Source organism: Herpailurus yagouaroundi, unplaced genomic scaffold (assembly GCF_014898765.1).
Source record: "Herpailurus yagouaroundi ecotype Mexico unplaced genomic scaffold, PumYag 28, whole genome shotgun sequence".
NCBI classification, from domain to species: Eukaryota; Metazoa; Chordata; class Mammalia; order Carnivora; family Felidae; genus Herpailurus; species Herpailurus yagouaroundi.
The window spans coordinates 41,129,749-41,151,965 of NW_024412376.1; the positions used below are offsets into that span (position 1 = coordinate 41,129,749).

The 22,217-nt window shown below is 38.4% G+C and overlaps 1 protein-coding gene and 1 long non-coding RNA gene across 3 annotated transcripts in view; one reads left to right on the forward strand and one right to left on the reverse strand.

Annotated features, from left to right (window-relative positions):
- NR3C2 (nuclear receptor subfamily 3 group C member 2) overlaps nucleotides 1–22,217 on the forward strand; it is a 356,521-nt gene that overhangs the window by 43,436 nt on the left and 290,868 nt on the right. The gene's annotated exons all lie outside the window — the stretch shown is intronic.
- LOC121028793 (uncharacterized) lies at nucleotides 8,509–16,471 on the reverse strand. The gene is made up of 2 exons (XR_005789435.1): nucleotides 16,309–16,471; nucleotides 8,509–8,711 (listed from the first exon to the last, which is right to left on the reverse strand). It is a non-coding gene; the product is annotated as an uncharacterized LOC121028793 (long non-coding RNA).

Here is a 22,217-nt window from a genome sequence, read left to right on the forward strand (position 1 = left end):
GTTTTCTGAGTATAAGTAGACATACCAAGACGTTTACACAAAGGCCTGGGGCAAGAGTAGGCAGGCAGTTTTAAGGATGGAAAGTGGTTCTGAATGGATGACAGAGCATAGAGGTTGAGCTGGGCAGTTTGGCAAGAAAATAAGCCTGGAGAGATGACCAGGAGGTGGTTTACAGAGCCTTGTCTGTGCCACCCTAAGTGTGTACATTTGTTCTTTTTTGCTAGAATGTTCTTCCTCTATGGAAATGCCTTCTCTCACGTGGTGGCTGAACAGCTAACCTCTTCATCAAAGGCCTTCCCCAGACACACTCTGAACTCCTTGGCGTCCTGTCACCACATGCACATACACACACATATGCACGTCCATGTATGTGCGTGCACACACACAGACGCACACAGAGTTACTCTCCCATACTCAACCACCATTGTATTTCTCTAGGTGACAGGTGTTGTCAATTTATTAAGTTCTTGTCTCCTTAATAGAATGTAAATTCCATGAGGGAAGAGATTATCTGTTACGTTTACAGATCTGTGGCCATTCTGTATGGAACATTCACTCAATATCCTGAATGAATGAATTAGGAATTTGATTCCTAGTTAACTGTGTGGGCTATGGGAAAATTATTTAATTTTTTGAGTCTGTTTTTCTCATCTATGAATTTGGAATACTTAACCTTAGGTTCTTGTCTCCGATTGCATAATGTAGTTAAAAATGTGACGGTCCATTTTAATAGCTATCTAAGATTGGTCGCTATGTATCTGTTATACAGTGGTTATCTAACTGGTCCAGGCTGTATAGTTCTTGGGCTGTAAGCCAGGATTTAGATCCCAGGACTACAGCTCCAAAAGCTTTCCTATTTTTACTACCTGAAGCTACCTGAAATGGGATCATGATGAAAGCCCAAGGGTTCAGGGTCAGGAGTGAGGCTGCCTGCCCTCAGGGGTGCAGAGCCCAGTCTGGTAGTTAGGCAGCCAGTCAGGGTGAGGGAAAAGGAGGAGACGGGTCCTCACTGGAATTTCCCACCATAGGACCCTGGAGGGATGTGCAGTGATAGCAGCAGCTTTGCAACATGGGATGTGATCGATGAAGTCAAATGCCAAAGTAGCTGTTCAAACTGTAAATCTCAGTGGGGTTTTATGTGGCACATTTTGATATTGGAACTTCTAGAGAATATTTGTAAATGGTAGTTTACACTTGATGCTTAAAACCTTCAAATTCTTCCAAAAGAAATGTTCTTTAATGTCTGACAGAAAAGAAATGAGCACAACATCAACTTCTGTAAATTGAATTGTCCTTTATAAACAGAAGTAGGGGTTGGAGAGAACCATGTTCTTTTTTGTAATGTAATGTTGTAAGGAAAAGTTTGGAAAGTTAATGAAAAGATCAGAAATTGCTTTAAAATTATTCAAAGTTTATTAGAGTATATTAAGTTTTCAGCTAATCGAGAGTATATTTTACTTCATGGAATACATTCAGATGAGCTATTGTATGATTTCTAAATGAATTAAAAATATTCTTCAGTGCCTGCAGTTGTTTTCCAAGAAGGCAGTTTTATGGGAACCTGTTTCCAGGGACTTAAACATTTTTGTCCCTATTTTATCATTTAGGTTGAAAGAATATCAAATTCATGGTATGAAAGTTGTGCTTCTTTTTTATAGTTTAATGAAACTAACGTATTCTGTTAACTGGAAGAAAAATAATTTCTTTTGCAATTAAAAAATTCAACTTAGGCTTCAGTTATTTTTCTAGTCTTTGTTAGAAGTGCTTCAGTTATATACAACATTGAGGGTAATTTAGATGTATACAGAATGGTTGGATATAAATTTTTCTCAAATTGCCTTGAACTTTTAATGGATAAAATGAAGAAACTTTGCCCCAGGGAAAACATAACTATTTCAAGTTTTATTACTCATAAGTACTAACATATGAATTTTTAGTCTCTGTTTATATATGTAATTTATTTTATGTTCTGCTTTATATTTATAGGAGGTATCATGAAATATTGCATATGATATGTTCAGTACAACTTTGGCGTTGGGATCATTCCAGAGCTGAGAGTTTGCTTAAAATTCAAGACTGTTTTGTTTTAGACATTTGGAATAGAAGTCTGTCTAAAATAAATTGCCCGTTTTCCTGTCTTAAATAGATTGTTCTGAGCAAAAACCTTTCCTTGATGAATGATCAAACTATGGTTTATTTTAAGCTCCTTTGGAGCTTGGTTACTTACATAAGCATAGTAGTATTCCATATCCCTAGCCTAGTATGACTACCATTTCTACCCGCTTGTAACTACACTGAGGGCCAGATTAAGATTCTTAATCCCTGGCACATAACAAGGCCCATAGACACATGGTCAGTTATTTCAGTTGAATGAATGAAACCATTATGGCAAAATATGATGCCCTTAATACCAACTGATATTTTTAGTGTACTTTGCCATCAGAATAAATGATCTCAGACTGCTGTCGCTGCTTCCTGCTTTGGGGCTATAATCTTATCTAGCTTGTCGAGCTCATCCTCAATACCTTATGCCCTTTGTCATGAGTCAGGAAAATTTAATCGAGTGTGGTTTAGTATTATGTACATTGAGAGCAAGTATGCTCCAGGTAACAGCCCAACTGCCTCTACCTGTACGGGAGCACTCTCAGCACATGGATTCCAGGTCATCTGTTTTAATTACAGAGGTCTGTGTTCTTCAATTTTCCTGCCATTTGCTTTAGTCTTTTGAAAAGTGGATATGTGAGAGTCGGGATCACCCTTGTGGCACAGTTGTAATTCCACAGCAGCTTGTCACGCTCCTCATCTTGTTGGGACTTCTCATGGATGCCAGGTTTCTAAACCATGTGAAGTGAGGCTCACCTGGGCGGGGGTGGGGGGCTCATCTCCCTGAAGCTTCACTTTTTCCACCAAGGTACTCCTAAAGTGGTAGAAGGAAATAAATGCCTGTCCCAGATGATTTAGGGATGTATCCCTAACCACTAGTCCCAAGAATCAAATATCTTTGAAGTCTCTTACATTGTGTCTTAAAAAGTAATGCCAACTTAGAATCTATACGTAATATATTTATATTTATTTTGATGAAAAACGATATTTTAAATAACTGATAGAAAAACATGTCTGCTCACACATGTGCATGTCTGTGTAAATATATATTCCGTTTTTCTCAAGTATTACCTCTCCTTCCCTCCTCCCACGCACACAGTCATGTTGGTTATCTATAACTTTGAAAACTTGGAGCATGAGAGACAGGTTTATTTCTAACTCGCCAAATCCTGGACTCTCTATTTCTCCCCGTTGCCCCTCCCCCTGCCACATTCCGCTTGCAAACTGAACAATTTCTTTTTTAGCTCTTCTTCTTTTTCTGTGCCTTTATCATAAGCGGTTTAAGGAAACTAAGTTCTATTTTCTGTCTTCCTTCTGGGGTGGTCTTAGCCGCCTCAATGAGTTCATTAGGCACATTCTTTGTCTTTCAAGTTATCGGAGGCAAAATGCTATCAGTTACTTCGCCACCACAGGCTGCCGTTTCTCCAGTCTTTAATCATGGTTTCGTAACTTTCCCTGCTCCTGCCTACCATTCACTCCCAAAATTGACGCCACCTCTTTCGAGTCTTTGTTATTTTTATGGCGGTTGCGGTCTACCTTCAGTAAGGTGCCTGTAGCAGTTTTCCATTTCTGCTTAATCAGCCTCCCCAAGCTTAGTGGCTCAGGCAGTAACTCTTTGGACATGATTCTGCATTTTGGGTGGGTTGAGCTGGGTCCACTCAGGCAGCTGTGGTCATGTGATAGCCTGGCCGACTGGGGCTTGAGAGATGATCTCTTCATTCACGCGCTGGGGCCTCGGTGCTATGTAGCAGGTGGGCCCTCCGCTCCATGTAGTCTTTCATTACTCAGTGGCCAGCCTCACGCATGCTTATGTGGCAGCAGGGATGTTCCGAGAGGATGGAAAGCTGCAAGGCCCCTTGAGGCCCTGGCTCTGGAACACTAGACAGTGTCACTTCTGTCTTGCTCGAAATAAGTCGCCAGCCAGACTCATGGGGCAGGTAAATAGACCCCACTGCTTCTGGAAAGAGCCGCAAAATACCGTAGCCATGCTTTTTCAAACTGCCACCCCAGTATTATATACCCTTCTGAGTATTCCCGTTGAGAAGCAAAAATTATTCAACAGTGTTGATCTTACAAACCAAGGATTACAAACTGACTGCCAAGGCCTCAGTGTGATCATCGGTGTGTTTAAACATTTAGGACCCAAGAGATTTTACGTTAAACTGAACCTGAATTTCTTCTCTTTAACAAAATGGAAGCCCTGGAATACGAGGCTTGCATCCACAAGTCCCCAAGGGGCTGGAGCTAAGTAGACTGCCTCTTCAGATAGGGGGGTGTCTTTTCTGGTTTGTCATAGTCCCCACCACTGCCCTTTCCCTAGTTCAGATTATCTATACAGCTCCCAGGGCCTTTGAACCTGTGACAGCTCATCATCAACCAGCACTGTGTGTCAGAACCAGCTGTGAAGCTTGTTGTTTACGTTTATTTATTTTGAGAGAGAGAACCAGTCAGGGAGGGGCAGAGAGAGAGGCAGACAGAAACAGGCTCTGTGCTCCAACTCATGAACCATGAGATCAGGACCCAAGCCAGAGTCGGATGCTTAACTGCCACCCAGGTACCCCAGAACCACCTGTGAAGCTTTTAAAGCTGCCAGTTCCAGGGCACTACCTAAGACCTATGGAACACGATCCACTGGGAGGCAGAGCCTGGGTATATGCAGCGGCCCATAGCTTCACAGGTGCTTCTCTCCACACCCATCATTAAGGACCACTGACCCAAGATAAGGCTCTCACATATTTGAATGATACTGAATAATCGAAAAATGGCTATGCTTTGAATATACCTATTTTCTCTACTTAACAAATGTTACATGCTTTCACACTTAATTTTTCCTCACAAGTTCTCTGTGAAAAGAATAGGTGATGAAATAAGATAGGGAAATTAATTTATGAATTGCTGGAAAATTTAATTTTGTCTCCTGAAACTCTACCTTCTTCATATTAAAAAAAAATCATTTATTACAGCTTGAGGGATCTTCTACTTATAGGAAACTCCAATAGCAGCAATAAATTTTGGTAGTGATCCTTTTACTAGCACTTGAATCTGTACCTATTGAGAGATGTCTTTATAAAGATGGGGGAGAATTGTGAACATTAACAGTTGATTACCTATAGAAAATTCTGTGGAGCTAGTACCATTTACCTTGAAATTAAGGTAAAGCCTTAATTTATTAAACGGACTTAGAAGCACACAAAACGTGTCTTCCTTCTGTGTCTCAGAAAGCAGCAGCTTTTATATTATTTTATTTTAGTAAAGTACTTTTATTTTACAATAATAAAATTACATAATTTTTTAGATATGGTCAGTGCTTATTTGAGATTGCTTTAAACAAAACAAAACAAAACACCACCACCATGTTTTGTGGTCAGGCTTTGTTTTCCTTGACCTGCCTTCTCAGTTTTGTTAGTCCAGTCTTCTCTCTCTGTAGGGTACAGATTCACAGAGTCATAAGCAAGTGCTACACTAGATCCTGGCAACACCAGTCAGACACGCATGCCCTCAGTGAGGAGAATGTCAGGGGGTGATCGTTGTCATAAGTCTCCTAAGAGAGGGTTCCTGCTGGCTACTCTGGAAGTCAGCAAGAAATACATGGGTTGAATCTTGCTTTTGGCAAACATTTCAGAAGCACAGTAGTTTCCCAGAGTGAATTCAGTGAAGTCTGAACTTTAAAAGGGGGGTGAGCACATTATTGTCTTTCCTGTTTCATGCTTTCAGGTATTCATAGAAAATCTGAACTGATAACATAACCTGGAAGGAATTAGGGAGTGGCTTTATTAAAGTTTTTTTTTTTTTTTAAGTTTTATTTATTGTGAAACAGAGAGATTGTGAGTTGGGGAGGGGGCAGAGAGAGAAGGAGACAGAGAATCTTAAGCAGTCTCTCCACTGTCAGCATGGAACCCGATGTGGGGCTTGAACTCCCGAAACCATGAGATCATGACCTACGCCGGAACCAAGAGTACAGATGCTTAACTGACTGAACAACCCAGGCACCCCAGGAAGTGGTTCCTTTAAAACGTCCACCAAGGTCTGTCTCTTTTGATTCAAGTCTCTCTGTTCATATTTGGTAAATGCATCTTATTTGGAAAATTATTCACTTTCTTGAGGTACCTAAGCTTCTTTGCCAAAGTTTTTTTACTATTTTATTAATTGTAATAGTTTATGACATTTAAAAAATTCTCACATGGTCTCTAGTAAAGGAGACATTTGCCCTTTGTTTAAGTAGTATTCCTTTCCACTATATGGTTTGTCAGCATCCTGCTAAATTTGGATCAGGGCTATGGAATTCTTTCATCCCTTTGGGGAGAAATCTCTTCTTTACTTGCACCAACTATTCAGTGGATGGACAAGTTTAAAAAAAAATATTGTCGAGGCCAAAGACAATATTTTTATGAATTATACAATATACTATTAAAAGATTTTCTAAAATTAAGAAAATCTTGATTTTTTCTTGCATATTATAGTTCACTTTAAATATGTAACTCCCCAGTTGTGAATAAAGAAGTAGAACAGAAAACCATTTGTGTTGGGTTTTCATGCATTGTTGCATGTTGTGGTTTTGTGAAAAAGATTTTATAAGCCTTGGGATCTAATAAGAGGCTGAGGCCCTGTTTGGTTTATAAATATGTGTGATATATTTTTTAGGTCTTCAGAAATAAAAGCAGAGAATCATTTCCTTATGTTATCAATTCCTCTATGGGAAAGCATATTAAAATGTAGAGAATATAATAGTATATAATTTAGCAACATAATATATAATGTGGGTTGAGAGACAATTACAGTGTTTTATTTCCCTATATTTTCCATTTTAACTGAATGCATTTTAGCAACAATTGGTTCCTGGCTGTAACATTATTTTAGCTGTTTCATAAAGCTTTACAGCAAATTACTGTGGTGTACCAGATAAAATAAATTCCTGACTTCACTCTTAAAAGTCATATTATGAGCAGGCATAATTTTTTACTTTTATAGGTAAGCACGTATTTTATAACCATTTTTGCATGTGTGCTGTCAAAATCCCAGTTGAAGATTGTTGTTCTTAACACTATTTCAATGGTTTCCTCTGTGTTTAAGGTTTTGTTTTATGCTAGCAAATCAAGCATCTTTTCTCTTTGGTTCTTAGTAAGCTGATATATACAGTACTGAATTCTGGGGTCACACATCACCAAGTAAACAGCATCCATTGTTTCCATTCACACAGTGCCTTTAGTGTACTGTCTCCCCAGACAGTCCTACCTTGTCCTCTTTTCAGGTGATTCGGCGCAACTCTTTGACCCTTCTGCATATGCTTCCTGCCACTCTCTCCAGTTCTTACTGCAGCCTGACACTTCTTACCTAACCCTACATCCCATTTGGTCATATTTTCTTCTGGGAATGTTATAATTCCAAGATTTTTTTTTTCATGCAGAAACGACTAGAAAATAATTGAACACACTAATAAACAGTCAGGCATTTATTTCTGATTTAATTGTCAGCATTTTGCATATTGACTGCAGATCTTTCCCCCTTCCATTTTTTTAAAGGAATGTGTAATTGAAGGGTTCCCTAATTATATTTCCTAATTATATATCCTTACCCAGATATGACCATTCTTGTGTGCCCCTCTCTAGTACATGTGTTCTTTTACCACTTTCCTATTTACCTACAAACAATACCTATTGCATTATATATTCTTAAATTTGTATATGTAAAAGGCAATGATATTAAAAATTGAGGCATAGTGTTACAAGTGAATTTTTTAAAGACTTTGTTTTCAGAGTAGTTTTAGTTTCACAGCAACATTAAAGGGGAGGTACAGAGATTTCCTATATACCCGCTAGCTTATACATGCATAATCTCACCCATTATCAGGATCATTCACCAGAATGGTAGATTTGCTATCAGGGATGAACCTACATTGACACGTCATCATCACTCACTTCTGGTGTTGTACATTGTATGAGTTTGGACAAATGTAGAATGAGATGTATCTGTCATTATAGTATCATTCAGAGCGTTTTCACTGGCCCCTGATTTTCTGTGCTTTGCCTGTTCATCCCTTCCTTGCTCATACCAACCCCTGGCAACCGCTGATCTTTCAGTGTCTCCATAGTTTTGCTTTGTCCAGAGTATCATATAGTTAGAATCATAGAGGATATAGCCATTTCAAGATTGTCTTTTTTTCCTTATTAATATTCATTTAAGGTTCCTCCATGTCCTTTCATGGCTTGATAGCCCTTTTTCTTTCTAGCACAGAATGATAATCTGTTGTCTGAACGCATTACACTTTATCTGTTCATATACTGAAGGACATCTTGGTCACTTCCAAGTTTTGGCAATTATGAATAAAGCTGCTGTAAACATCTGTGTGCACACTTTTGGGCAGATACACATTCTAAGTTCTTTTGAATAAATACCAAAGAGCACGACTGTATGCTAGGAGTGTGTTTAGTTTTGTAAGGAACTGTCAAGCTGGCCTCCATGATGGCTGCATCATTTTGCATTTCCACCAGCAGTGAGTGAGAGTTCCCGTTGCTCCCCATCCTCGCCAGCATGTAGCATCGTCAGTGTTCTGGAGTTTGGCCATGCTAATACGTGTGTAGTCGTAGCTCATCATTTTAACTTGCGTTTCCCTGTAACATAAGATGTATAAATGAAAGTTTTTCAATAACGTTATTATATTCGGGGTGCCTGGGTGGCGCAGTCGGTTAAGCGTCCGAGTTCAGCCAGGTCGTGATCTCGCAGTCCGTGGGTTCGAGCCCCGCGTCAGGCTCTGGGCTGATGGCTCAGAGCCTGGAGCCTGTTTCCGATTCTGTGTCTCCCTCTCTCTCTGCCCCTCCCCGGTTCATGCTCTGTCTCTCTCTGTCCCAAAAATAAATAAACGTTGAAAAAAAAAATTAAAAAAAATAACGTTATTATATTCTTTACAATTTAAATTTCTTAATTCATTTTTTATAAAGTAGTAGTTTGCGAATCTAGGTTTTTTGCCTGAGCAATATCCGTTATCCTTTTAGTATTTTTGTCCTCCATGTTTTATAATTAATAACCAACAGAATGCTTTCTGTATATTTAAATGAAATAACATACATGTGAGAGTGGATTCTCTCAGTCATTATGAAATGTATCAAAGATGCAAGATACATCTAGATCAGTCCAAGGAAAGTATTTTTTTTGTACAGTTTAGTTTTTGTAATTCACAAAGGTAATACTAAGATCTAAATAAGGAAAGAAAGACAAGAGCAAAGGACAAGAAGACTTCTAAAGCTACAAAGCTATGTATTTTTAAAATATACTATGAAAAGGACAGGCACATTTACCAAGTTAGTAAATAGTACATTTACATTGGAAACTTCTCTGTTAAATCCTGCAGCTGAACCACCTTTTATCTGTGCACTATAGGATCATGGCAGAGCACCTGCTATCCTCTTCATAATACAGATAGACCAAATTCTCTTTGCAGTGAGCCTTTTTTTTTTTTTTAATCTTCAGCTTTGCTCTTTCTGCAAGATGTGGCCAGGCCCCTCATTGCTGTTGAGTACAAGCTGAAATGCTTCAAAGACCTGGAGGTGTGGCTGAGATGGGCTTTTTTCAAGTCTTGGGAAGAGCCGTGTATAATGCTTTGGCAAATGAAAGTGGAAATCTTAGATGAAAGACCTTGAAATTGAATGTTGAATCAATTGAGGTACAACATATGTCTTTAAAATACTGACATGTAGTGCAACTTAATTATGATGCAGTAGCCAGGCAGAGTTTTCTCTTGTAGAGCCAGCATGCTATAGGGAGTCCTGCAGAGCCAGTGTCTATGAGTGAACATGTCCCTTTCCAGCCTGCTTGCCATGGATGTGTGCCACCGAAGTCCCCTGACTAAGCTTAGCTGAACGGTGGGGGGAGTCAGAGAAACTCCTCTCTTTCTGGCCTGACTTTCCTACAGCCCCGTGACTAAAGAGTACCTTTCAGGCCCCAGCCATTCCCTACTAGTTCTTCTACTTATTACTCCTTTGTTAGTATTGGGTCAAGACAGTGACTGAATAGTAAGCATTTTCAAGAAATGGGTTTGTTTAGTTCCAAATAAGTGACCGTGTCATGTTTTCCTACTTATATCTAAGCATTTTGTCATTTTCTGTCTGGTTTTATATGTTGAAATTGGTATTGATGGCTGATAGATTTTTATGTGAAGTTGTGATGTGACATAAGTATACTTTTTTTTACAGCAAAATTTTTACAATTTAAAATTTAGAAGAGGTCATTGCAGCCTCACAATACTTTGTCCAGGTATATTGGACTTTTAATTTACTTGCCTAATATTTAGAGAAAAAGTAAAGAAAACTACTGTAGCATATAAATTGTTTTCTGCAGCCATTTTCTCATTTCAGCTTATTAGAATTTGCCAGTGAGAGAAGAATAAAAATGAGTGTGTGTGGCAGAGGCAGACGTAGTAGCAGTCCAGAATTCTCGGGTGGTCTCGGGAATGACTCTGGACATAGAAACTAAAGCAACTTATCAGAAATGCAGGGTAGGTGGCCAGGTTTTCAGTAGTGTGCGCATACACTGTTTCCGGCTGCCAAGTATTTGATAGGAAATGGGGAACCAGATACCTATATGTTCTTTGCGCCGCCTGTAAAATACTGCTTGCTCTAAATTTTGGAATTAAGACATTGAGATATTAGCCATTTAGAATAAAAACACATCTTTCTCAGTAGGAGGAGTTCATGCAGGACATGTTGTTGTCACTGTTAAATTCTTAGATCTTACCACAATTTACGTCAACTCTTCCTGGGATACAACCGTTTTTAATGCTTTATACATCAGGTGAGGATATTTTTGACAGTGGGACGTACCAATACCTCTTCTAAGAGTGATCTCTCATCCCAGCAATGTTGCCCCGTTTGTCCAAAAAAAATATTAGCATTCAGGCAATGGTTGATCTAAACACACTACCATTAAAAACGTGAAGAATACAATTAAAAATATACAATTGTGATTTTCTTGTTCATGGTGACATCCAGTGATACCTGATACATGAATCAGCAATCATTTCAGCTGCACATAACAGAAAATTAAAGCCACGGTGGCTTAATCAAACGAGTCTTCTTTTCTGTCATCTAGAGGGAGGCAGCCTGAGCCAGATAGGTAGCTTCACAACATCATGAGATCTGAGGAGCTTCCTGACTTTCTGTTCAGCCCTCCTTTTTGTTGTCCAGTTTTCATCCTCATGCTTGCTGCCTCATGATGACAGTGTCGTTGCTGGACCTCCACAATCCTCCGAGGAACAAAGAAGGCGAAAGGCAAAGAGCACAAGGCACAAACCAGTCAAGTATCCCTTAAAAAAACTGGGAGCTCCAAATGGTGCCTTCTGCTTATATCTCCTTGGCCAGAACTAAGTCTCTTTGCCATCCATAGCTGAAACAGAGATTGGGGTATATAGTTTGTTAGCTGGGAACTGCTGCTGTGTACAAAGCAGGGGTAGTGTCACTAAGAATAAAGGGGGGTAAACTGGAGTAGGTAGGTAGAAGGATCCAGCAACCCTGTGTGTAGAGATTTCTATGGCAGAGACCCAAGACAAAGCCCAGGAAAATGGCAGATAGAAGAGAACTGCTTTTTTTTTGTTTTTTGTTGTTTTTTAAAAATCCTTGATTTAGGAATGAGGCAAAGCTCTAAGGAATAATAGAGTAAAAAGAAGGTAGCCTTCTACAGTCCTTCTCTTTAAAATTGACTGTAGGTAGTTCTCAAGTTAAAGCAGTCAGTAGTGCTGTAGAAATGCTACAGACCCAGTGTTTGGAGACCACAGGGTCTGGCCCTGAATCTGCTGATGTCTGACTTTGTTATGCTCAACAAATCACTGCATTCTTCTTGGCATGAGGGCTTCCTCCTTTCTTCTCTAAAATTAGGGAATTGAATGAGTCACTGTGATCCCTCTGAGGTAAAAGACGTTTTGATTATCTGGGTCTTTTGCTCACAGTTTCCTCAGTTTGACCCCAAATCTAGCTCCCTTCTGCATCCCCACATGTGAAGTTGATTAAGCGTATATAGTATTGGTGGTCATTTTTATGAAAAATTGGCATCAGGTTACTTGCTAGGGCTTTCATTCGTATGGAAAGCTAGGATAGGCTGTTTTTCAGGCATGTCACCCCTTTGAGACTCAGCTGTAGCTTGGTTTGGATCTGTGACCACACATGCGAATGGTCCTGTTCATTTTGATGCCGAAGTAGGATTTTTTTTTTTTTTTTTTTTTTTTTTGACTGCTGTTCAGGGCTGGAGAGAGAGAGAGAGGAGGGAATTCCTCAATTTCATGTGAATGAGGGAAACCGCTTCTCAGATGTGCATCAGGGCGGTTTCCGGCTTGCAAACACCAACAACATTCCTTCATTTGCGTGGGCATTCAGCACAGACCAGCCCCCGGCTCCTCCAGCAGAGAGCACCTGTGGCAGTCCAGCCTATCTGACACAGACCATCAGCCGATGACAGTAGCTCTCTCCGTAGGGATGGCAGGTGCCCGAAAACAGCACAGGAAGCAGTGGCATCACTGATGGGCAGCCACGCAGAAGTGTTTTTAGAAGGTGCCCTAGCAATGCTTCAGCCAGCCTTTCAGGCTGCAGAGGGTCCTGGACACTGAGAACGCCACAGGGCGAGGGCAGAACGCAGGCGGGACGGAGGTGGGGTGCGTGCGCAGCCGAGGTGCAGAAAGGATCATGATGAAACAGTGTGTCTGTCTCCCTGTCTTTTCTTTTTCTCTCTGTCCCTTCTCTCTCTTTCCCTCTGTATCTTTCTGGCTTTAATTTAGCATTTTATTCTAAACAAGTATAGCTCTGTGTTCAGTTGGAAATAGTGGATAGAAATTTGGGTTCTTAAGGCATTTGCCCTTGAATAAGGGGGAAAAAGGGGATTTCAGATAGAAATCTGAGCAACCTGAGGTTTCTGTATGGAATATAAGAAGAGTTGCAATGAATAATTAAACAAGTTATAGCTAATAAAATATACAGCACCTTGCTTCAAACTAAAACATTCTAACTCTGCCTTAGGGATGAATGCTTTTCATTATTTTTTAATTGTTGCCAGGGTTGACCTTGAAGGTCTTTTCTGGCAGATAATTTGTTATGGTAAGAATGAGATCACTAAGCATTTTAGCACAAGCCGCATGATGCATAGAGTTTCTTCCTATTATATAATAGTGATGTGATAAGTCTGTTTTCCTGGGAATTTGTTCCTCCGTTTAGGTGGTAGCTTATTTCTCAGATCCTGCCTTTGGCAATCTCAGTGTTGCTGGCCCATAGGAGGATCTCTGGGGTCTGATGCAGGCCCCTGAATCCGTGTGCTATTCCTACTTGACTGTCTGCTAACCTCTCAAGGCCCATGAACACCACAGGAATGTGCCTCCATTTTGATAAAATGAGCATGGCAAGGTCTAGGATCTCCTTTCTCTCCTCAGAAAACGGTGTCCAGGGAGATGATGCCTCCATGAATAGAGTTGGACAGATTTTGCCCTGATGGCCTTTGACACTATTTAGTGTTCCTTTGTAGTTATTATAAGACCCGTAATTGCAGATTGGTTACCAGTATGCCTAGTTACTGGTGTTTTGACAACTGATTTCAAAAAGAAACCGTAAAATGCAATTGAATATTTTATTCAATTGATTTGCAGTTCTCCATTTATGTTATATCTTAGTAAGAACAGATAATAGAACATCATGGCTACAAAATTGATAAAAGCATAGAAAAAAAAAACTGTAGTTTTCACCAAAGAGAGTAAGAAAATCCTCTGTATTTGATTGGGGAATTAAGTATAAATATAGTTTCTTGTTTGTTTAGAGTGTGTACTGAATTTTGGACTTGAGTGATAAGTTCAAAACCACATGGTGTTGATGTGCATAATATTAGTAGGTTCTGTGTATAAAATTTTAATTAAAGAAACTTATTCAGTTGATTGGACCGTATGGTATGTATTTTGTGTGTGTGTGTGTGTGTCAGTAACATCTAGAAAAAATACATTAGTATTACAATTCTCACGGTACTTTCTTACAAAGCAAATCCAGTGTGCTTTTAAATAAATATAAAGATTTATACTATATGTGAAACATATGTATAAGAATAAGATCTAGAATTACTACCAAGTATTCTTATGTTGTAAAAAGTTTTAGCTTCTGTTACATGTAGAAGATATTTGTTTTTACATTTTTAATATTTTTGGTAATAGAAAACATGAATTATTTGTCATACATGATCATTTAATTTCTGTTTTGAATATGGTGGAATAATACATACCAAGTGTAATCTACATAAATTTTTTTTCTTTCCAGAAATTGCCGGTGAATCTTGGTTCATAAAAAACTACACAAATTCCTATCATTTTACTAAGCATATAGTTCCTTATTGCTGTCATTCAGCTTTAAAGGTGCTTATTTATAGACTCTGTGAAGTCAAACTGTCCTTGGCTTATTGCTTTAAAGTTGTAAACTCAGGCCCTTTGCACTGGTGATGTTAGTTTACATTTTGGTATGGTAAATCCCTAGTCAAACAGCTGTTGTTTAACATTTATACAACTTCATAAAATTGTGGCAAAGCTGTCGTGTTTAATTTCAGATACATTCAAAATATAGAAAACCCATAATTGTTAACCAAAGGCAAAAGTATGAAATGATTCTAAAAGAAATAAAGATCTATTGGAATTTCTAGGCTACTACAAGCTGGACAATAAGAAAATTATAACTAAGTTGTCTTGATTTAAATGAAGTTAAAATGCCTCTTACTACAGTAGATTTATCTCCATCCTCATTGCCTAAGGCTTATTTTTTTCTCAGCTCAGAAAGGAAAATGCTAGAAAATGATTCAGAATTACTGCCTCAGTTCATATTATTATAGCCACTTTTTATACAATATAATGAAACATGCAGCATGACGATATTTCATTCTACCTACAAGTTAGTATATAATTTTCAGGTTGTGAATATTCTAACTTTTGTAATAGCTTATTTTTGAGAATATTCTGAGTATGTTTACTTATTGTCTAATTTATAGGTTGTCTTATTTACACTTTGGATAAACGAACTTGTGGTTATAAACTGGATTTGAAATACTGTCTCTGAGTAAATTGCAACATTAACCATTTACATTTTTTTAAGAATATGAGTACGGAGCAGGGGTTTTTTGTTGGAGAGAAGGGGTAATATTATTTCACTGCTTTACGTGCATTCCTCCTTTATTTATAAGATCTTACTTGTGTCCTGCTTTTAATAATACTTAGAGTGACTTTTATGGTTTTTTTCCATAGTAGATCTCTTGGTTGGCAGTAGGAAGTTAGTTACCTATAAACAGGTTATGTTGTAAAAACTCTACTAAATTGATGACTGCCATTCATAGCGTATTTTAAAAAGAGACGATGTTACAAATTAGAATAAAATATCCAGGCAAGCTTATTTAATGTATAATATCATGGAAACTGTAGACATTACGTTTACATGCTATAAATGCATAATGATTGCATCTGCATAATATTTATTTTATACCTTCCATATGCTTTTCAGTGGTTGAGCTGCTTGAGGCATTGAAGTGGGTGGCTTTGGGGTCGGACAGATCTGTCTTTTGATCTTGGCCTGAGTACTGGTTGGTTTGTGAGCTGGGACAGACCATTTAACTTCTGAGTTTGTTTGCTCTCTGCAGTGAGTACAATGGCAGGGTCTTTTGTGAAGATTAGAAGTAGTAGTGTGGGAGCACCTGGATGGCTCAGTCGGTTAAGCGTACAGCTCTTGGTATCAGCTCAGGTCATGATCTCATAGTTCGTGGGTCTGAGCCTCGCATTGGGCTTTGTGCTTATCAGCATAGAGCCCGCTTGGGATTGTGCTCTTGTTCTCTCTCTCTCTCAAAAATAAGTAAACTTAAAAAGATTAAAAAATAAATGAAAGTAGTAACGTGGAAGTGGAGCAACTATTACAAAATAAGTGCTTGATAATATGAGATATTTATTAAGTTCATGGGCCATCTTCTTATTTTTATCCTTAGCACCAAGGTCAGAGTCCGGTCGGGAGGAGGTAGAATAGGTAATAACTAACTCATCTAGAGATCCTAGAGAGGATTGCAACTACTTTTGTGCCTTGTAATTTGGTGACGGTCGCCTTTGACGTGACTCATACTTTCATAAAGGTTTATGTGGAACAGGTTGTGACTGTCTACACGGTCAGCCAAACTAGAAACTGGGAGTCATTGTCAGTCCTTCAGAATCCAGCTTCTTTTACCTACCTGTGAATATAATTGCCCTCACTGATACTTGGTGTAACTGCTCAGTGGAAGGAGCAGTCGGGACGTCTCTATATCCAAGATGGAGCCTCTGTTGGATCTGGATAGATTGCAGTGGTGACGAAAAGAACACTGGGGAAAGGAAAATTCCAGACAAGGAGACTTACACAGACAAATGTATAGAGGCTGGAAGTATCATATGGGGGTGGGGGGTGGGTGGGGGAGTGGTCAGACCAGAACATTTAAAACACACACAGAATGTTCACAGCTCACTGGGCTTGGTTCTTTCAGTGGAAAAAAATCATGGTGTCATTTACTAAATGATAATGTGGGCATCTTCCAAGTGAGTTAAAAAGTGATCGTAACCTAAGTGAGTTAACAGTTGCTATCAGCAGTACTTTGAGTTTTTGGTTCCTTGTTTTAGGTTTCTAAAAATAGAAGCATTTTGTTTGAATTTTCCATGTTTTAAACATCAGGTTCCATACTTTTATTGTACAGAGGTCTTAAATGTCACAAGTGTGGGCAGTAATATAGTTTGTCATATGACAGAGTATATTTTCTAGTACTTAATAATGAAATGTTTCTGAATATAATTTAATATTTGGTCTAGCAAATAGAAAGGTCACAGAAGTAAACTTGAAAGCAATTTAGAAACTTTTACAAGTGATGAAACGTTGTAGTGATTATTTAGAATCAGTACATTTTTCTAGAAAAATAATAAATGGCTTTTAAACAACTAGGCTCATTCGCCTGCCACCATTTGCTACTTTGCTGTAAGATATTGAACTGCTTTTTACAGACTTTATTCTTACCCTAACGATCCTTTGATCAACCATTTTTGCTAAAGGACAGTGTATTATTATACGTATATAAATGTATAAAACCTTGTATCACTGTATGTAATTTTTTAAGATTGACTTCTTATCTTTTACTAGTTTTCTTATTCACAGAATATTCACTGATTGTACGTAAGTCTACTTAGTGAGGTCTAACGTAAAAAAATATATGTGAATTGAAAAATTATTCATTGTTACTGTTACAGCATTTGTTAGATCAGTCTAAACTATATGGAAAATTCTTATTGTGAAAATCTGTGTGCTGAAAAGATGCTCAACATCATTAGGAATTAGGGAAATGTAAATCAAGACCACAGGGGGATGTCACTTATGCCTACCAAGATGGCTATAATCAGACAGACAGACAATACCAAGTGTAGGTGAGGATGTGGTGAAATTGGAACACTTATGCATTGCTGGTAGGAATGTAAAATGGTGCAACTTTCTTGGAAAACAGTCTGGCAATTTATCAAACAGTTGAATGTAGAATTACCATATGACCCAGAAGCTCCAAGAGAACTGAAAATATACATTCACACAACAACTTGTACATGAATGTTCACAGAAGCATTCTTTTATAATAGCCAAAAAGTCAAATGTTCATCAGCTGATGAATGGATAATCAAAATGTGGTATAGCTCTACAGTGAAGTATTATTGAACCAGAAAATGAGCTAATACATGCTGCAACATATATGAAACTTTAAAAACATTATGCCAAATGAGAGAGGCCAGCTACAAAAGGCCACATACTATCTGATACCATTTATTTGAAGTGTCCAGTATAGGCAAATTTATAGACATAGAGCATAGATTAATGGTTGTTGGGGCTGGAGACAGGCAGAAATGGGGCATGGCTGCTAATGGATACAGTGGTAAAATATTTTGGAATTAGAAGTGATGGTTGCACAACTTGGTGAATGTATTAAAAAATCACTGAGTTGCATATTTTAAAAACATGCACTATATGGCATATGAATTCTATTTCAATGAAAAAAATGGGAAAAAAGATTGCGTGCATGTGTAGTGCCGTTGGTACTATATTTGCCCTAAATCATTACATTAAAAACATTTTTTTTAAGTTTATTTATTTTGAGAGTGACAGCATGAGCAGGGGAAGGCCAGAGAGAGAGGCAGAGAGAGAATCCCAAAGCAGACTCCGCACTGTCATTGCAGAGCCTGACTTGGGGCCTGAAACAGTGAGATCGTGAGCTGAATGGAAACCCGAGAGTCAGAGGCTTAACCAACTGAGCCAGCCAGGCGCCCCTAAATCATTATATTTTTTCAAAGATAGCCTAAGTTTCCTGTATGCCTTTTTGAATAACATAAAAAGTCATTTAAATCTCTTTTTGTGAACTTTTTCATGTAATTCTCAATTTTAGTTTTCCAAATTAGGTGAAAATAGAGTATTGGTTGGTATTAAAGTATTTTCATGCTGAAATATGGACTTAATAAGAGAGCATCTATGAGGCAGAACAAGGACAGAGGCCAGGTTGAAGGTTATCCTGCTTCTTAATATCCTTAAGGTTGTTGAAGTAGATTTCCAAAGTATTCTTTGAACCTTTTGCTGCGTCTCGTCTTTCTTTTTATCATTGGCATCATTAGAAATCAAAGTTCCCTATTTAGTAAATAACATGGGAGAATACTATAAAATTTTTCTTTTATTTTAAATTGGCCTGTTATCTCTTATCAACACTTGTTTCTGAGTAGAAGCTTAAGTAGTTTTTATAAAGTGATGGTGTCTTAGACCCCCTTGAAAATCCCACTTAGCAGCTCTCCTGGCGCCTTCTTGGTGCTTCTCCAAGATCTCATTTCTCAACGCGGAGACAGCCTTGCTTGTCAGCTGTGCGACTCTGGCAGGGAGGGTGGGCTCACTGCACATGTTGCTGTTAGGCTGTGTGTTCTGCTCTGCTCATGTGCACACCAGGGTCTGAATCTTTTCCTCTCTTCGTCACACGGAGGTGGGGAGGAGGTCGATCTCTGCCTAGATTCATTGATGAATTCCTAACCACTTCTGTTTGAGAACTTCTGTTATAAAGGATACTTGGCTTACATCCTTAAATTGAATTTTTAAGTAAGAATTATTTTAAAATGACATGCATACTCTGAGTTATCTAGATTTTCTAGAGAGTTAAATTTAGACACATGATTAAATTGAGATAAAGATTCTTCATCCTGTATTTTTCATTTATTAGTTGCTTAATCTCTTTTGTATTGTTTTCCAGCTTTTAATTTTCATGTAATATACTAGGAATTCTTTTGTAGCTTACTTTATCTTTTTTTTTTTTTTTGATCTTTTGCTTGTACAGGGTGATTCAGTGAATTTATTTTCATTGCCACATCATATTGTAGTATAATGAGCATAATTTCTTTTTGATGAGAATTCTTTGTAATTTTTCATTTCAAACCTTAGCGCATTGAATGTTTTTTGTGTTTCCTTGTGCAAACATACAATGGCACAAAGGTTTTTCTGAGTATATTCCTGTAAATGAAATTGACAGGGCATGGTGTATGACTATCTTTATTTTTCCTCCTAGTTGTTGCCAAGTTCTACAATTTGTAGTCCTACCCACAGTGTCTGAGAGTCCTCCTTGTTTCTCACTCTTAGCAACCCTGTTATCAGTGAGTTAAAAGTTTTTGCTGTTCTGATAGGCATGAGTATTTTCTTTTTGTTTTTCAATTGCTTTTTCTTCTTTCTAAAGAGCTCCCAAGCAACCAGATTGGAGGGAAATTGTATCTTTCTAGCTCATACTCATTATTGTTCCTCCAGCCACCTCCATGGCCAATGGGAAGGACCCAGCAATTGCACACACAGTAGGACATTTGAGGAGTTCCTCTGGTTGTCCATCTACACTTTCCCCCATATAGCTGGTGTGTCTTACCACCGGGGTCCTGTAACCATATGAAGTGACACTCAGCTGCCACGCAATGCCTTGCCTGCCTGGTCTCTATTTGCACCATGCAGCCACTCCTCTCTCCTGCTATCTCCTGGGCACCAGGAGGCTCTATAGCCTGTATCCCAGAGAAGTTCTCTCCTTCATTTTTTCCCCACAGGGAAGAAACAAAACAATGGAGACAACAAAAAATAAAATCTCGGTAAACTACCCTTCTGTAGAAGTGTCTGACATTGTCTCTGGGATTCTTCTGCTTAGCTGCTCGGACTCTGACGAGAAGCCTCTTCCAGGCTGCCACAGTTTACAGACTCTTCACAGGTGTCTAGCGTCTAGCTATTGTAATAATTAGTTTTAGGGCACTAACTTTTCTCTCAACATCATTATCACCTGTCTCTTGCTATGCTTCTCCTGTGTTCATCTGCTCTTTCAATACACCTTTTCTCCTCATAAACTTTCTAGCTGCTGGTGTTCCTTCTGACCCAGAGCCAGCTGCTTTTCTTGTTTTCTGGACAGCATCTATGTTTAGATGAAATTACCTTTGTTGTCCCCCCACCTTTGAGAAGAGCTTCACAATAGTTGAGAATACTTACATATTCCTTAGGAAACCCCAGTAGAACGAAATGTCAGTGAGAAAACTAAAAGTTCAATCAGAGATGTGTTGTCCTTTGTGTCAGTTTAGGATTAAAAAAAAAAAAGTTTGACCTTAGCAAATATGTAAATTTCAACACAAATTTGAATTTACAGTATATTTGGGCAAAGTTTCAAAAGAAATATAACTTTGAGGGAAAAGAGTTTTTGCTGATTTTAATACTGCAGTCATAAAATTGTACCTTTAAATTTTTATTTTTATCTGGAGATAAACTAGGAATGCACTATATTAAAATAGTAATTGAGTCCCTAACATCATTTTCCTTGGTGTTATTCACTCCACTTATTTGCTAAAAATTTCTAATCGTATAATGGAAGAAATATATATTAAATCTCACTAAGAAAATTGTACCCGGGGCTCTTTTTCAGGGTTAGCTATTCTTGGAAGATAGAATTACCTATATTGTTAAACATCACGTGCTTTTAAAGCTTTTGACTTTAAAAGTTCAAGCTGAATTAATAGGTTGTATTTTTAAAAGTAAAAGAAATGGTTGTTTAAAGTTTAAGCTAAAACTCTTAGGGCAGTAAGCTGTCTCTTGCCCTTTTGTAGACTCTGACCATGTTTTGAGAGTCCTTGAGGAGAGACAGAGCTACAGAAAGCAAAGGGTCTGTTGCACGTGGACCTGCATTCCTAGCCTGTACAATGTTTGAAGCACACAAAACCAGCAGCACTACACTGAGTCCTTTGTTCTTCCTGTTGGGCAAAACTCTGATAGCTTACTGTAAATATGGCCGACCGCCAAGCTGTGGCGCAGATTCTTTTTTTTAAATACTGTAAACTGGCACAGGCTCAAGAATTACAGTTCTTCCTTTTATTTGCCTTCTCCTTCCATACTGAAGAGTTTCCTCTATCGTAGATAGAAAAACAGTTGTTGTGGTCAAGAGAAAAAGTGCCCAAACAGTCCATTTTTTTTTTCCTGCCTTCCTCCTTGTCTTGGATACGTTTCTGCTGAAATAAGCAGAAGTACTTTTATTACTCTTAAATTTTAAAAGGACAATGTCCTCTCATGGTAATGAAAAGAACTTGAGTAGAGCAGTGTGAACTGAGTTGAATTCAGAACACTTAACACTGTGTTGACTTTAAAAATTAATTCCGTGTTGGTGTTTCCTACTTTTCTTTGTTATCATGGTTTTACTTCCTGTTGTCCTAGAATCTTTTTGGTTTTAGATTCTAGTTTTAATGTGCCTGCTTTACTTCTGACGTTACCAAGTCACTTTCCCCTTGTGTTGGAATTTGTGTGGCTGCTGCTGAATTGAAAAGAGGTAGAGGGAAATGAAGGGTGTGTGGTTCTGCCTTTCAACTACAGGGTGTGTCCCTTTTGAAACTTTTTCTTTTAAATGTAAGAAAAGGCTTGGAAATGTTATATTTGTGGAAGGATTATTTGCTCATGATATTAAAAAAGAGATGCCAGGAAGACGTAGATACTTTCTTGATAGAAAAATCTTGTGAAGGGGCGCCTGGGTGGCGCAGTCGGTTAAGCGTCCGACTTCAGCCAGGTCACGATCTCGCGGTCCGTGAGTTCGAGCCCCGCGTC